Below are 16,207 nucleotides of genomic sequence, written 5' to 3' on the forward strand. Positions count from 1 at the left end.
GAAATAAAGTGCACGATAGAAATTACGCACTTGAAGCATCCCAGAACCATCCCTCCTCTCCCCCAACCCTTGGTTTGTGGAAAAATTGTCTTCAGTAAAACTGGTCCCTCCCTGGTGCCCAAAAGGTTGGGGACTGCTAATAAACAATATTTCCCCTGCCCTAAAAATTCTCTGTAGTCTGGGTAATCAGTGTTAAACCAACCACCAATCCCTGGTAATCACTGATTTTTTTTTTTTTCCTGTCTCCATACTTTTGCCTTTTTGTAGCATGTCACATAGTTGTAATTACACAGTATGTAGCCTTTTCAGATTGGCTCCTTTTACTTAGTAAAATGCATTTAAGTCTCCTCCACGTCTTTCCAGGGGGCTTCCCTGATGGCTTAGTGGGTACGGAATCTGCCTGCAACGCAGGAGACGTAAGAGACACGGGTTCCATCCCTGGATCAGGAAGATCCCCCGGAGGAGGGCATGGCAACCCACTAAATACTCTTGCCGCGGGCTACAGTCCATAGTGTTGCAAAGAATGGGACACAACGGAAGCAACTAAGCACACACATCCATCTTTTCATGGCTTGATAAGTTCATTTCTTTTTAGCCCTGATTAATGGGTCTAGGTGTAGCACAGTTTATTTATTCATTAATTTACTAAAGGACGTCTTAAGTTGCTTCAAAGTTTTGTCAGTTGTAAATAAAGCTGCCGTAAATATCCATTGACGTGTTTTTGTGTGGACATAAGCTTTCAGCTCTTTTGGACAAATACCAATGGGCACAGTTGCTGTATCATTTTGTAAAAGTACCTTTAGCTTTGTTAGAAACCATTGAACTGTCTTACAAAGTGGCTGTGCCATTTCCACCAGCAATGAATAAGCGTTCCTATTGCTCCACATCCTCACCAAAGTAGGTGGATGCTGCTAAGTCACTTCAGTCGTGTCCAACTCTGTGTGACCCCACAGACGGCAGCCCACCAGGCTCCCCCGTCCCTGGGATTCTCCAGGCAGGAACACTGAAGTGGGTTGCCATTTCCTTCTCCAATGCATGAAAGTGATAAGTGAAAGTGAAGTTGCTCAGTCGTGTCTGACTCTTCGTGACCCCATGGACTGCAGCCCACCAGGCTCCTTCGTCCATGGGATTTTCCAGGCAAGAGTCCTGGAGTGGGGTGCCATTGCCTTCTCTGAAGTAGGTGAATAGTGGTGTCTAATTGTTGTTTTAATTTGCATTTCCTCGATGGTGTTCAATATGGAACATCTTTTCTTATGCTTATTTGCCATCTTTGTTTTGTTTTGGCTGTGCCTCACATGGCACATGGGATCTTGTTTCCTGACCAGTGATCAGATCCATGCCCTCTGCAGTAGAATCGCAGAGTCTTAACCCCTGGACTACGAGCAAAGTCCCTATTTGCCATTTTGATAGCTTCTTTGATGAGATGTCTTTTCAGATCTTTTGACTTTAATTTTGTTGGGTTGTTTATTTTCTTACTGTTGAGTTTTAAGAGCTCTCTGTATAATTTCACTTATTTTTCACAACCAAAATACTCTACATTTTAAGACTCCTTAAGTGCTGTCATTACCTTTCAATTTTATGGGATTACTTATTAATTTAGAATAAGGTTCAGCCTTCCACTATTAATACAAGTTAAAGGTTTATTCGTTTAGTTTATATATGTATGCTGCTGCTGCTTCGTCACTTCAGTCATGTCCGACTCTGTGCAACCCTGTGGACTGCAGCTTGCCAGGCTGCTCTGGCCGTGGGATTCTCCAGGCAAAAGTACTGGAGTGGGGTGCCATGCCCTCCTCCAGGGGAATCTTCCTGACCCAGTGCTCCAACCCGGGTCTCCTGCTCTGCAGGCAGATTCTTTACAGCTGAACCACCAGGGAAGCCTGGTGGCTCAGTGGTAAATTTATAAATAAATGTATATGTATACATATATATATATATATATATTTGTTCGTATACGACAGGAGTCTCCATATATATATATATATATTTATGTATGTATACGACTGAGCGACTTCACTTTGACTTTTCACTTTCATGCCTTGGAGAAGGAAATGGCAACCCACTCCGGTGTTCTTGCCTGGAGAATCCCAGAGATGGGGGAGCCTGGTGGGCTGCCGTCTATGGGGTCGCACAGAGTCGGACACCACTGAAGTGACTTAGCAGCAGCAGCATACATATATATATAGTACACATCAAATGAGGCAGGCAAGGACCCTACTTTTTAAAACAGTTTTTTGCTGTGAAGTTGTGCTTATATATTCTCACTGTCCTTTTTAAAAAATATTCATTTATTTATTTGACTGCTTCCGGCTTATTAATAGTTGCAGCACTTGGGATCTTCCTTGCCTCATGCGATATCTTTCATTGCCGGCACACAAACTGTCTAGTTGCAGAGAGTCAGCTCAGTAGCTCTGAAGCATGTGGGATCTTAGTCTTCTGACTAGGAATCAAACCCGTGTCCTCTGCATTGCAAGGCAGATTCTTAACCACTGGACCGCCAGGGACGTCCCAAAGACCCTACTTTTAGAAGTTTACAACTCAGGAAGGAAAACTCCGTGGGAGGTATTGTTATAGACTTAATTTAATGGGAAACAAGGCAGAACGTTTCAAGGACAGTTAGTCCCTTAAATCTTCTTTATCCTCGGCTGATTCTGGCTTTCGAGACTTCAGAAGCCTTCCCCAGACGTTTTTGCATTCTCTGAAGGAATGTTAAAAATTCTAATTCAGGGTAATTTTGTTTTACTCCAGGCTCTGAGTGCTAAGGTTAGTTTCTCAAGCAAAGCATTCTGTCCCCTCCAGGAATGGAAGCCTTGATGAACAGAAAATATCCACTCTCTCTGGAATTTTCTACTTAGCAGTAATTGGAATAACCACCTGGTCAGCTTCACTCAGAAGGAGTGGGGAGGGGGTTGTGATTATGTTTGATTCAAGCAGATAATGCAAATCCCCCAATTCATGCCTATGGATTTGAATTTAATAGCATCCTGGACTTGACTTCTCAGAAGCATCTCTCATTTGTCTTCAATGAGGACGTTTAGGTCAGTGAGAACTTTTGTGAGTCCAAAAAGACCACATTCATGTCTGAGAAAACTGAGACTGACAAATCAAATTTTTAATTACAGGAAATAATCACAAACTACTGTAGATGCAATTAAAGGCCTTTTGCTTTTGGAGAAGCTTGTTTGTCTTTTATGTTTTGTTCCCCTAAGCTCATTATAAAAAATACTATACTCTTTCATGCTTATAGCCTAAACTCTATAATATTCCTGCTGTGAATATGGAAATGAATTTTGTTGAAATCAAAGAAATTACTTAATAGGATTTTTTAAAAGCCTGTTAGTAGAAGTGGTTTAACATTTTTAAAGAAAATGTTTGCATTGTTCATGATTAAACCGAACTAGACACCTGACTCCGATTTCCATCTAAACTTATCTTTCTATGACCAATGAATTCCTTTATGAGTTGAGAATTGATTAATTAAAACCATAATTTGATTCTCCAAACTGGTTAGGATTTAAATGTATGAGACAGGTCTCACTTAATAACATGAGAGTTTTTTGCTTTTCTTTTTATCTCCCCCTCCCAGCTCCCTACCGCCGCCCCACTTCCCACCTTGAGGCATAGGGGGTCTTAGTTCCCTGACCAGGGATTGAAGCCCTGACCTCTGCATCAGGAGTGCAGAGTCTTAACCACTGGAACAGCAGGGAAGTCCCTTGATTTTCTTTTTAAATGGTCACTTGGTAACTACCAGAGAAACATATGGGTTGAGCAGGGCATCATAGGTCAATTCAAAAGCTTGCAGAAGAACCAAGCTGGCAGAATATAATATTTTCAGTTGCAATTCAACTAGCCTTTAAAATTTATCCTCATCTGAAAAGTACTACAGGGTTTTAAAATAATGTAGTTAGACACATGACTTCTTAGAAGGTGCCCTCTTCTAATATTCCTCTAATTACTCAGTTGCCAGCACAGCTTGTTTATTTGAAAGATGTTGGGATGGAGGTCGGACAGCATATATTCTGGTTGCTTTTCTTCCTGTATATTATTTTAATTCGAAAATGTTAAAGTATGTTCAAGAGTATTTGCCTGTATCACGGATATGTTGAATAAGAGACATGATTTTGATGGACTTTTGCTCCCAGAACTAGATTGAAAAAAAAATTTTTTGTTTTTTATTTTGGCTGCTCTGGGTCTTCCTTGCTGCCCACAACTTTCTCTAGTTTTGGTGTGGTCGCTTCTCCTGTTGCAGAGCACAGGCTCAGTAATTGGTGACGCATGGCATGGACTCGATGGCCCGAGGTGTTCGGAATCTTTCTGGGCCAGGGGCAGGACCTGCATCCTCTCCATCGGCAGATGGATTCTTAACCACTGGTCACCAGGGACGTCCCCAGGATTCGATTTCCTTTCAGCATTTTTTCCTACTATTCACAGGAGTCCGTACAAGGCATCCGCACTGTATTTTCCCTGCATCCTACTTCTGTTTACATCCCTTCAACAATTATATACAGGCACATTGCACCGTATGTAGGTTTGGTTCCAGACCACTGCAATAAACTGAGCATTGCAATACAGTGAGTCACATGATTGTTTGGTTTCCCAGTGCATATAAAAGTTGTATTTACACTGTACTTTAGTCTATTAAGTGTACAATAGCATTATGGCTCACAAAAAATTGTGTGCCTACCTTAATTCAAAAATACTTTGTTGCTAAAATGCTAGCCATCATCTGAGCCCTTGCGAGTTGTCGTCTTTTTGCAGCAGTAACATCACAGATCACCCTAACACAGTGGTCCCCAACCTTTCTGGCACCAAGGACCAGTTTCATGGAAGACAGTTTTTCCATGGACTTAGGGTGGGGGGCTAGTTTGGGGATGATTCAAGCACAAGACATTAATTGTGCACTTTATTTCTGTTATTATTATATCATCTCCACCTCAGATCATCAGGCATTATTAGATCCTAGAGGTTGGGGCAACCTGTCCTAATATATATAATAATAATGAAAAAGTCTGAAGTATCGTGAGAATTACCAAAATGTGACACAGATACATGAAGGGAGCAAATACTGTTGGCAAAATGGCCCTGAGGGACTTGCTCAACTCAGGGTTGCCACAAACCTTCAGTTTGTAAAAATGCAATCAAGTGAAGCACAGTAAAATGGGGTCTGCCTGCACTGGACAGCAGCCGCGTGGCAGGCAGTGGGCCTGCACATGTGGGCGGTGCTCAGCCCTTGCCTCAGTTCTCGGGGGGCGGTGGCACAGGGTTGCTGTATAGGATGTAGGTGCTGATTTGAGGAACAGAACATGAAGGGGGACCCAAGGTGGGGGACACCTCACCCTAGAGGGAGCAAGGCGGTGAGAGGCCATTTGGATCAGGGAAGGCTGCCTTGAGACGCTGGTCCTAAAACTGACTGTTCAAGACTGAGTCAGATTTTGCCAGACATGAAAGAGTCATGTGTAAACAAAGAGATCATGGTGTGTCCAGGAAGTGGCCTGTAAGGAGTTTAACGAGCCTGCAATACAGTCATGTACATGGGGGTGTCTGGGGCATCTGGAAAGTGAGGGAGCTGGGCCAGATCAATGAAGTGCTTGGACGTCAGGTCAAGAAGTCTGGGTTTCATCCCGTGGACAATGGGAAGCAAGTGAAGGATCATCCTTAGGGAAGTGGTGTGATCAAATGTGCTTTTCAGGCAAGTCTGATGAGAAGCCTTTGGGTTTCATCTTACGAAAAGCTGGATCCCTTCGCACTTACATAGCTGCTATGTATTAATTCCCTGCTGTGTGCCTAGGCATATCCATATATGTTTTCCCCTATATTTTTAATCCATTTCTCTCTACTGGCTGTTACCTTCCTCCTGCCATGCTGTGTTTATAAACATGACAAAGTCCAGTGTTACAAATGAAATACTACTAAGACCTTTAGGTGAGGATATTGCCATCAGTGTTGGATTCAGCAGCAGTGAATCCAGGCAACCTTGGAAGGAGCCCTATCAGGTGGGGAGCAGGAACAGTGGGTCAGGGACCAGCAGGTCAGGAAGGTGAAGCGGGGGATCCGTCAGTTCAGTCTCTAAGTTGTGTCCAACTCTTGGCGACCCCATGGACTGCAGCACGCCAGGCTATCCTGTCCTCCACTGTCTCCCGGAGCTTACTCAAACTCATTCCATCGAGGCGGTGATGCCATCCAACCATCTCATCCTGTAAGAAGCGTGTGGTCCCCAAGGTAGCCTGGGAGGAGAGAGCCCAAAGGCACGAGAAAGTCAGTGGGTGGATTTGCTTCGGGGAGGAGAGAGGAGGAAGAGGACGACTGGAAGCTGCATGTAGATAGGATTGTCTGTGGTGCTGTGGGAAGTCAGGGAAGGCTTACTGCTTGCCTTGGAGTTTTCCAGTGATGAACTTCTGCTGAGAATGGAGAAGAGGCTGGTGAGGAAGGAACCTGAAGGGAATGAGCAAGGTTTGAGGGAGCATTTGTGTGGGAAGAAGATGGAAATGGTGAGAAGATGATCACCACCACCCTGTGGGAGCCCAGCTGAGTGTGAGGACCACAGCAGAATGGGGCGCCATTCAGCAAGGCTAGGGAACTTCCTTCAGCCGTGATCAGCAGCCTGGTGTGGGAACAGAGAGAGTCTGAGTGGAGGTTGAGGCTTGGTTGTGTGGGTGTGGGAAGAATCACATGGTCAAAGGAGATGAAGGGTTTGAGAAGTGTGGGGAATGATAGGTATTAGGGTCCAGAACTTTTAGGAAGAGATGCTTAACAGGAAGGGAGCTGGAAGAAGACAAGACATTGTCAGAGGAGGCGATGGTGAGAACTGAAAAGTTGTCATCAGAAGTGGAGGCAGGGAATGAGAAGGAAACCTGAGGGATGGGATATATGTATACTTACGACTGATTCATGGGCTTTTCAGGTGGTGCTAGTGGTAAAGAACCCATCTACCAGTGCAGGAAACATAAGAGACACAGGTTTGATCCCTGGGTGGTGAAGATCTCCTGGAGGAGGACATAGCAACCCACTGCAGTATTCTTGCCTGGAGAATCCCATGGACAGAGGAGCCTGGCTGGCTAGAGTCCATCAGATCACAGAGTCCGACATGACTGAAGCCTCTTAGCACGCACGCTCGCGTGACTGATTCATGTTGCTGTACAGCAGAAACCAACACAACATTGTAAAGCAATTATCCTCCAATTAAGAATTTATTAAAAGGAAAGCTGAAAAATTCAGACCCAGAGTAACAGTTGTGGGCTCTGCTCCAAGGGATGGCCGTTAATGAGGGCGAAGAGCTGGCAAGGAATCTCTAAAGTAAAGAGACACAAGAGACTTCCCTGGTGGCCCAGGGGCTAGGACTCCAGGCCTTCTCTGCTGGGAGGTACGGTTTGGATCCCTGGTCAAGAAACTGAGATCCTACATACCTGGTGACTCAGGCAAAAAAAAAGGAGACCCAAGATCCTGGAGACAAAGGTATGAAAGGTCCTCGGGGCCCTGGAGCGCCCAGGATGGTGGCAGCCATTAGAGTGAAAAGAGAGGGAGGAGAGCTCCGAGCCTGAGTGAGCACCTGCGTCGGTGTCTGAGCAGTAGAGAGTCGTAGAGGGGCTGTGTTCCTCTGTAGAAGAAAGCCTTCCTTGCGTTAAAAAAAAAAAGAAGAAACGTGACTTGTAAAATCTGATTTTCATCACAGTTTCTCACAGTGGAAAAGTGACCCAAAGTTGGCATCTGTTGGAATTCTGAAAGTATCCTGAAAACTATGCCTATAAATATTGTCTTTCATTTCTCATGAAATGAGATGAGGTTTTATAATTTCCAAAAAAAAGAGAGAGGTGGTTCTTTCTTATTTGCTGAGTTTGGACTCACTGCCCTAATACAATAGGAGGAAGGCTTTTCAAACCATAATATGAACAGACATCTCTCTTGCTGCTGCTGCTGCTGCTGCTAAGTCGCTTAAGTCGTGTCCAACTCTGTGCGACCCCATAGACAGCAGCCCAGCAGGCTCCCCCGTCCCTGGGATTCTCCAGGCAAGAACACTGGAGTGGGCTGCCATTTTCTTCTCCAATGCATGCATGCATGCTAAGTCGCTTCAGTCGTGTCTGACTCTATGCGACCCCATAGACAGCAGCCCACCAGGCTCCTCTGTCCAGAGGCTTCTCCAGGCAAGAATACTAGAGTGGGTTGCCATTTCCTTCTCCAGACATCTCTCTTAAGACCTTTTATTTTGGGAGGATTAAAATCTACCTCATGGGGATAGCTGATTGTCCTCTCTTTGCAAAGCTCGGTTTCCGTTCACCATCTGTATGGATTGTTCTGTTTTATGTTAAGTGCCACCACTTAACACTTGTTCGGTGCCACCACGCCCACCTCGACTACAGTTGTGTTGGGATAGGAAGCATAGGCCCCAAGGTGGTCTCGTGAACAAGGACCCTCAAGCTGCCTCTTTTTGCTATATACTCGTGGGCAGCCCCAGAGTCCAATCCCCAAAGGGAAGTTCCCACCAGCTTTTATCTTAGAAAACTTGATCAAACATCCCACTTCTGTTCCTCTCATTCCTCCTTGGCATGTGGGGACACTTCTAAGGCAGTCTTTGGGGACAATGACATTTCTGTTCCCATCCACTCATGAACTTTTATCAGAAGTATGTTTTTGGTCAAACTGCAGTATTTATGTACTACCACAGAGTTAGTATTAACCCATTTCATCTTGCTTTCCTATCCCCCATTTGAAAAAGAGCCCTACAAAGGATCATGTATCCTTGTAGATTTTTTAAAATTAAGAGCTATTACTAAAATACAAGGGATCCTCAGAGTCTTCAGATTGAAGACTTTAGGTTCATCTACTATAGGTGAAATTCTATATAGATACACAGGGCTTTAGGTGAATCATAGTTAACATGTGTGCCTGTGTCTATGGCCCATATTTATATCTCAAAATCAAATGAAGTGACATTGGAAAGGTTTTATCTAGTGGCTCAGGCATTCAGTAGTATTTGAAACACTTCGTCCAGGTTTGTCACAGACATATGTGTTGATGAGACCTCTGGCTCTTGTCTAATCAGGAAAGGCTCATGGGAGAATTAAGGGAGGCATGTGTGAGAATGAAATGGTCAAAACAATGCATTATTCTGGATATAAAAAGGATTATTATGATGCTATGGAAAAAAGAAGCCCAAAGGATTGAGCTGATGTAGTTTAGAATGAAGGCTAAATGAGCACAACAGTTTGCTGTGGAAATTGGTTAACTGATGGAAAACTCCAGAAGCTAGGCCCAGGAAGCACTGTATTGGATCCATTTGGACCAATAACCCGGAGCTCGGTTTCACCCATGTATTCCTCCAGTTGCACACTCTGCCCATCCAAGTTCACTTTCCTCTACCCTGGCGGCTCAGGCTGGTCAAGCCAACTTTCCCCAAGACCTTGTGGTTCTGTGGTCAGAGGAAGTCAAAGATGTTTGTTCCATAAACTGTGACCAGGTTAGGGGGAAGGGTGGGAAGGCATGGGTGTCTGTATAGTTCAACTAGAGTTAAACCTACTCTGTTAACTTTTTAAACCCTGGTGGAATTTGTCCCAGACTGTTCACGGTGGGCTGCTTATGTATTGCAGAATTACAGGTGCTAACTCCAAAAATGAGGAACCTGTTTACACTGCTCTGTCTCGCTAATAAGGAAGAACTCCCAGGTTGTGGTTGAGGCAGACTGTCTGACGAGATCCAAGTCTGAGTCAAGTTAAAATTTAGGGTGCTGCTTTCTGGGTGCGCAGTCACTGCCTTATTGTGACCACTTCTGGAAGGTTCTTCACAGAGGATGAGGAGGGGCTACAGAGCCTCTTTGGGTTTAAGAAGAAACAAACAAAAAAGCTGGTCTAGGGGCTTCCCTGATGATCCAGTGGTTAATTCTCCACATTTCCACTGCAGGGGGCATGGATTTGATCCCTGGTCAGGAAGATCCCCTGGAGAAGGGATTGGCAATCCACTCCAGTATTCTTGCTTGGAGAATCCATGGACAGACCCTGGGGTCACAAAGAGTCAGACAGGACTGAGCGACTTTCACTCACTCCTAGAAATATACAGACATCTAGGTTTAGTTGCAGCAGCCTATGAACCAGAAATCTGACTTTTGCTTGCTACACGTTGCATTTCAAAATGCATCCAACTGTAAGCTCAGAAAGTGTTTTTTAACCTCAGTAGCGAAATTAACTCTGTCTTGCCTTCTCTGCCATGAACTTAACCACCCACCTCCCTGCCTCTTTCTCCCCTCCCTCTTATGCATCAGAAGAAAGCACCTGGCGTCTTTCATGGAACACCGAGAAAATGACACAAATGCTCAGGGACTCTTCTCCTAACTTGTCACCAGGTGTGTTTATTGGGCTTGCAGCCGTCAGGAGTAGAGGGGCTCAGCTTAAAAGTTTTCATTGTGGATCTCCAACCCTCGCATGAGCTGTGGGGCTTCGAGGTTCAGGATGTCTTGTGGGTGAGCTTCAACCTCTGAATTTCCCCCTGTCGTCTGCTCTTCCATCAGCTGCATTATCAACAGTGTTTTCAATCAATAGCTTCTCTCTACCGGAAGTTTATCTGCCAGAGTCACGTTGGTGCCCATGAATGAAACTCACATCTGGCACAGAGAAGACGATGCAGGGGCTATTTAACTAGCATTGCTAGCACCTGGCATGGCTGTCCCACAGCTGTCCTTGCTGAAGTCCCCTCCCCCAACGGGGGGAGGCGGTGGGACAGCCCACCTTGGGGCTTCATTTCTGCTGGTTTCGTCCAGACAGTTTCCTCCTATTTCATGTACATTTCACACTTTCCCTCCACTAGTTTGCATCCATTCAAGTTCTTAGTGCAATTGTCTACTCGGATAAAGATTTCTTTTAATAGTCAAAGAGTCCATTTTTTTAAAAAAATGCCAGTGAGATGGAGACTGAACACTGAGATGACACATTTTGTTATCGAGGGGTGTGTCATTTGTTGCTTCCATTAGGCAAATTAATGGCAGGTAGGTACTTTCACGCTGAGGAGGAACGAGACAGATGAATATATATTTTGTAAACAGAAGTGCAGTCGGTGTATCAGTCTCCTTAACAGAACATGGTTCTGCTGCCCTGTACAATTCTGCAAACTTCTTCAGAGCAAAATTATTCTTTAGAAGAATGCAAACTTAATCAGGATTCAGAAAGGAACATGGAAACCTTTAAGATACCTGTTCGGTCCGCTGCACATCTCAGAGGTTTCTGCTGTGTCTTGCTGAGAGATGAAAAGAGTCCGTGATCAGAAACTTTAAGATCCAAAAGGTAGACACAGTTTGGGCATCATCCACGTTGTTGTTTAGTCACTAAGTCATGTCCAACTCTTTTGTGACCTCATGGACTGTAGCCTGCCAGGCTCCTCTGTCCATGGGATTATCCAGGCAAGAATACTGGAGTGGGTTGTTGCTTCCTTTGCCAGGGAATCTTCCTGACCCAAGGATTGAATCCAAGTCTCCTGCATTGGCAGGCAGATTCTTTACTGCTGAGCCACCAGGGAAGCCCCCATTATCAGAGTGTTAAATCACAAGACCTAGCCAAATAATGTGGTAATTGGGGGATTTCAAGTTATAATATTTTCTACCTTGGAACAACCTTGAATCCTCCCACTCTGTAAATTAATGTTTTGGAGGCAGCCTCTTACTCTTTTTCAAAGCCAGACCGTTTTCTCTTTCTCAGGTGACCTAAAACTGACATAGTGCCAGGCATTGGAGTCAGGGAAAATGTGGTTAATCACACTGCATCCAGCTCTTCTGAGGATGAAAAATGGCCAAGTATTTTGTGTTAGGTGGGACATTATTCGTTAATAGCAAACTTAAATCTTAAGTCTCTGAGGGGAAAAATGACAGCATTTATTAGTTATTTCTAATGTAACCCAGGACCGAGAGCTCCAAGAGCATAGTCTTATAACTTTTAATTCATGTATCTATTTTTCCCAAACCTTTTAAGAAATGCTTGTAACTTTGCTTGTCAGATCAGGAGAAGGTAGATTGTTATTCAAAGGAAAGCCTGATATAGGAAATGCAGATATAAATGGGTCAGCACTTTTTTTTTCTTTTCAAAGATTTATGACCGTTTCTATTTCAGACCTTCCTTGACATTCTCACGACCATTTCAGGAGCCTTTTCTGTGGTCCAGAGCCTCTGTTTCTCTTCCTGCACCTCTTCATCCATCCCTCCTGCTGCTCTGTGGATAGTTGTCATAAGCTCAGCTCTAGATTCTCTGACTGAGTGTCCTGGGTCTTTCCCAATCTTCTCTTAAGCTAGCTTCCCAACCCTGGCTTCCACCATTTTATTCACACCTCCTGTCATCATTCCCTCCCAACAGGGAAGGGACCTCTCATCTCCTTCCTCACCCGAGCATGCCACACTTCTTGATGCTGTCCTTGGTTGCCTTTGGTCTCTCTGCCAACCCTATCTTCCCTGTGGCAACATGCCCAAGCTTATGTCTACTAAGAAACCAGCCTAAATGCCACCTTGCTTACCATCTCTACTGAGATACCCAACCGTCCCTGAGAATCATCCTTCCACTTTACTTTACAAAAAAAAAGTATGTATTTACCTAGCTGCACCAGATCTTTGTTGCATCGTGGGAAATCTTAGATCTTCATTGTGGCATGCAGGATCTCTAGTTGCAGCAAGTGGGATCTAGTTCCCTGACCAGGGATAGAACCCAGGCCCCCTGCCTTCGGAGCTTGTCCCCCTCCTTTGACTTTGAATAGCACCTTATCTGTTGTATGGCGCTTAGAGTAGGTAGCTCTTCTGTTTACTTGGAAGGTATATGTGTGGATACATATGTATACGTTTCTCCTGACGTAAACTGTAAGTTCTCTGAAGGCAGGGTCCCTGTTTAATGTAATTATTTGATTCCCTAAAATGCCTTGTTACTCAGAACATGGTTTGCTGACCAGCAGCGTCAACCACACCTGGGAGCTTCTTCAAAATCCAAGATCTCAGTCCTCATCCCAAATCCGATGAGCCCACATTTTGACCTGCCCCTCCCCCACCCTGTGATTACCCCACGTGTAAAATGTGAAGAAGTTCTGCTCTGTTACATTGCACAGACCCTGGTGTGAAGCCGGGATAGCTGTTAATGACTGAGTGGCATTAAAAGCTGGGGCTGTCCTCATTGGCTTATGGAAAGATGATCTCACACTCAAATATTGAAAATGTCATCCAGCAGACATCGCTTTTCTGTGACCATTTTTAGTCTTAAGTCATGGGGACCCTCTTCTCCTCTTAAATTCTTTGATTTGTTACTTGCAGGTCACTTTGGTAGTTGTTTGAGTTTCTTGTTTTATTATTTTTAAAAAATCCCCTTTTAGGGCAGTATTGGCCTTAGGTAGATGGGTATAGAAAGACAGCTTACTAACTGGGTCTAAATATAGATTATGTGCAAAAGAATAATTGTTCACATCTGGAAATAAGCACCCATATGGTGTGTATCGTGGTGTCATCCTGGCAGCTATTTCTTCAGGAGCAAGTCAGGAACAGCCAAAGTCCAAGGGGCTGTGCTCTGTCACTGTGTCGAAAACTGAGGGATCCTTGCCACACATATCTGCTGATAACCCTGGGAGGAGATAGATGACAGTACGATCTGTTGGGATTTTTAAAGCACTGAAAAATGTGATACTGAAGTCTCCTTAGCTGCCTGGGGACCCATGAAGAGCTGGGAGAAACTTGTGAAGTAAGGAGGAATATTATCTGTGGCCTAGAGCAGTGGAAAGCACCACCCGCTGTGCCATATTGCTTGTCACAACTGCCAGGGGGTGTCATTTGCACGAGTACCAGCCTGCAATGCTAGATGCCCTGCGGCGTCTAGAGCCATTTCACACTGAGGAGTCGAGACCCATAAGGCCGTCACTTCAGAACATATCAGCCAGACATCATGGGAGGGTGGTGAAATACTGTTTATATCACTAAAATCTAAACCTATTTTATGTAATTTTAAAACTTTGTATTTTATTTATGTTTCATGTAAATAAATGTTTTTATGTAAAATGTTTATATATGTATACATATAAAGTATTATATATTTGTATACATATGTATACAAAAAGCGTTTTGAATACATGCTGAATTTTCCAGAAATGCAGCCACTAATTTAAAAGAAAAAAAATCCAGAAAAAAAAAGAAATGCAACTACTATATTAATCGAGAGGATATTATTCTTTGTTTTATTTAGAACTTTATTATATGTTTATTTCAGAAAGATCCTGTCACTGCTCCTATCATTCTGCATGGGTAGCTATTGAGTTCATACTGGTCTCATGTAGAGGGGCCAGCATCCTCCTTCTATTTTTTTTTTTAAGTTATTATTTTAGTTTTGGTCACAGAGCATGTGGGATCCTAATTCCTTGACCAGGAATCAAACCTGTGTCCCCTGCATTGGAAGTACAGAGTCTTAACCACTGGACCACCAGGGAGGTCCCACCTCCTGCTTCTGCCTTCTGCTGATGGAGTTGTACCTGAGCATTTACATATTGAAGTGTATCTGATTTGTTATAAATTTCTCTTTTATGTCTTCTTTATGTAATTAGGCTATCATGTTGATTTTTAAAAAATGTATGTGACTAGGCAAGTTTTTTTTATTAATTATATCTCCAGATATAAAAAGAAGTATGATAGATTTGAGAACCTGCCTGACAAAGACAGCTCATTAGCTCTCGTCTAGAGATGGTAAAGGCTTCGTCAGAGTGAGGGGGTAGGAAGAGTCACCGCCCACAGGGAGAAGATGCTGACAGAGAAGCAGGGTTTGGGGTGCTGCGTGGAAAGCATGTGTTGGGCAGAAAAGGCAGCTTGGGCTCCGAGGTTGCCCTAGCTTGAGTGCCGTGCTGTTCCCTGCCGCTTATTACTGGGTAGCCTTGGTCACCCTCCAGAAGCTCAGGCTTCTGGGTATCCTTACAGGGTCAAGAGTGAATATTAGAGATAATGACATTAAAGGACTTGGCAGAGAGATACAATGATGTTAAAAATTGTATATAATATGTATAATAATCCTAATGTCATGTTACCAAGCCCTCCACACAATAGGCCAATATATTGGAGAGACTAAGTGTTGAGGCAAGGAAGAGACTTTAATCAGGGAGCCAGCAGACAGAGAAGATGGCAGGCTAGTACCTCAAAATAACCACCTTATTGGGGTCTGGACACCAGGTTCTTTTACAGATCAGAGAGAAAGAAAAAAGTGAAAGTCATTCAGTCGTGTCCAACTCTTTGCGACCCCATAGGCTGTGAATTCTGCGGGCCAGAATATGAGTGAGTAGCTGTTCCCTTCTTCAGGGGATCTTCCCAACCCAAGGATCAAACCCAGGTCTCCGTCATTGCAGGCGGATTCTTTACCAGCTAAGCCACCAGGGAAGCCAACAATACTGGAGTAGGTAGCCCATCCTGTCTCCAGAGGATCTTCCTGACCCAAGGATCAAACCAGGATCTCCTGCGTTGAAGGTGGATTCTTTACCAGCTGAACTACCAGGGAATCGAGAGAACTAAAAGCAATGACGAACTAAAGTCAGAAGGCAGAGTAGATAGGCAGAGGCAGTGGGGAAGTAAAGTGAAAGGGTCTTCAGTCCGGCAAAAACATCTCCAAGAGAAATGTCCAGCCTTCAGAAGAGGTGTGTTAATCTCTTCTGTTCACAGGTGGGCAGGGACAAATCATCTCTCCCTGAACTAAACAAAGACACTTGACAGTCAAGCAGAGGGGCAGGGTCCTCCAGGAAAGCCATTGAATATGATTATGATAATAAAGGCAATGAAAAGCAAGTCAAAGAAATAGTTTCCAACGTGGAGTCAGAATTGGTTTTCTCCCTGCAACAATGACTCTGAAAATGGCAAATAGACAAGCAATAACACTGGCTTCCACTGGGTTTGGCTAAACCTTCTGTGATTCCCCAGGGCTGGATTGGGTCAAGACTTCAAAATCCAGGATTTTAAGTTATTTCAATACCCACATTCAACTGCAGGTAGAACTCCCGACTTGAACCACCCTGTCCTTCTGAACACTTCTGGACTCTTTTTTTCTACCCGAAGGGACCCTTCTATGAAATTCCACCAAACATCTGTACTCCCTAGAGTCTCTCCGGCAAATCTGTGACTTTCTCGTGGCAGCTTAAGTGTCTTTGACACATGATCATTGTTTTTGTTTTTAGTAGTCACTACAATTTTTTGAAGAAAGAGGAGATGAGAAAAGGTATTTATTTCCCCAGGCACTCTCTT

At 44.1% G+C, this 16,207-nt stretch overlaps 1 protein-coding gene and 1 non-coding gene across 28 annotated transcripts in view; one reads left to right on the plus strand and one right to left on the minus strand.

Annotated features, from left to right (window-relative positions):
- The window catches only part of KIAA1217 (KIAA1217 ortholog), an 817,826-nt gene that overhangs the window by 552,307 nt on the left and 249,312 nt on the right, over nt 1–16,207 (plus strand). The window lies entirely within an intron of this gene.
- Nucleotides 14,346–14,418, minus strand: TRNAG-UCC (transfer RNA glycine (anticodon UCC)). Its single transcript has one exon. It is a non-coding gene; the product is annotated as a tRNA-Gly (tRNA).

Source organism: Ovis canadensis, chromosome 13 (genome assembly GCF_042477335.2).
Source record: "Ovis canadensis isolate MfBH-ARS-UI-01 breed Bighorn chromosome 13, ARS-UI_OviCan_v2, whole genome shotgun sequence".
Lineage (NCBI taxonomy): Eukaryota > Metazoa > Chordata > Mammalia > Artiodactyla > Bovidae > Ovis > Ovis canadensis.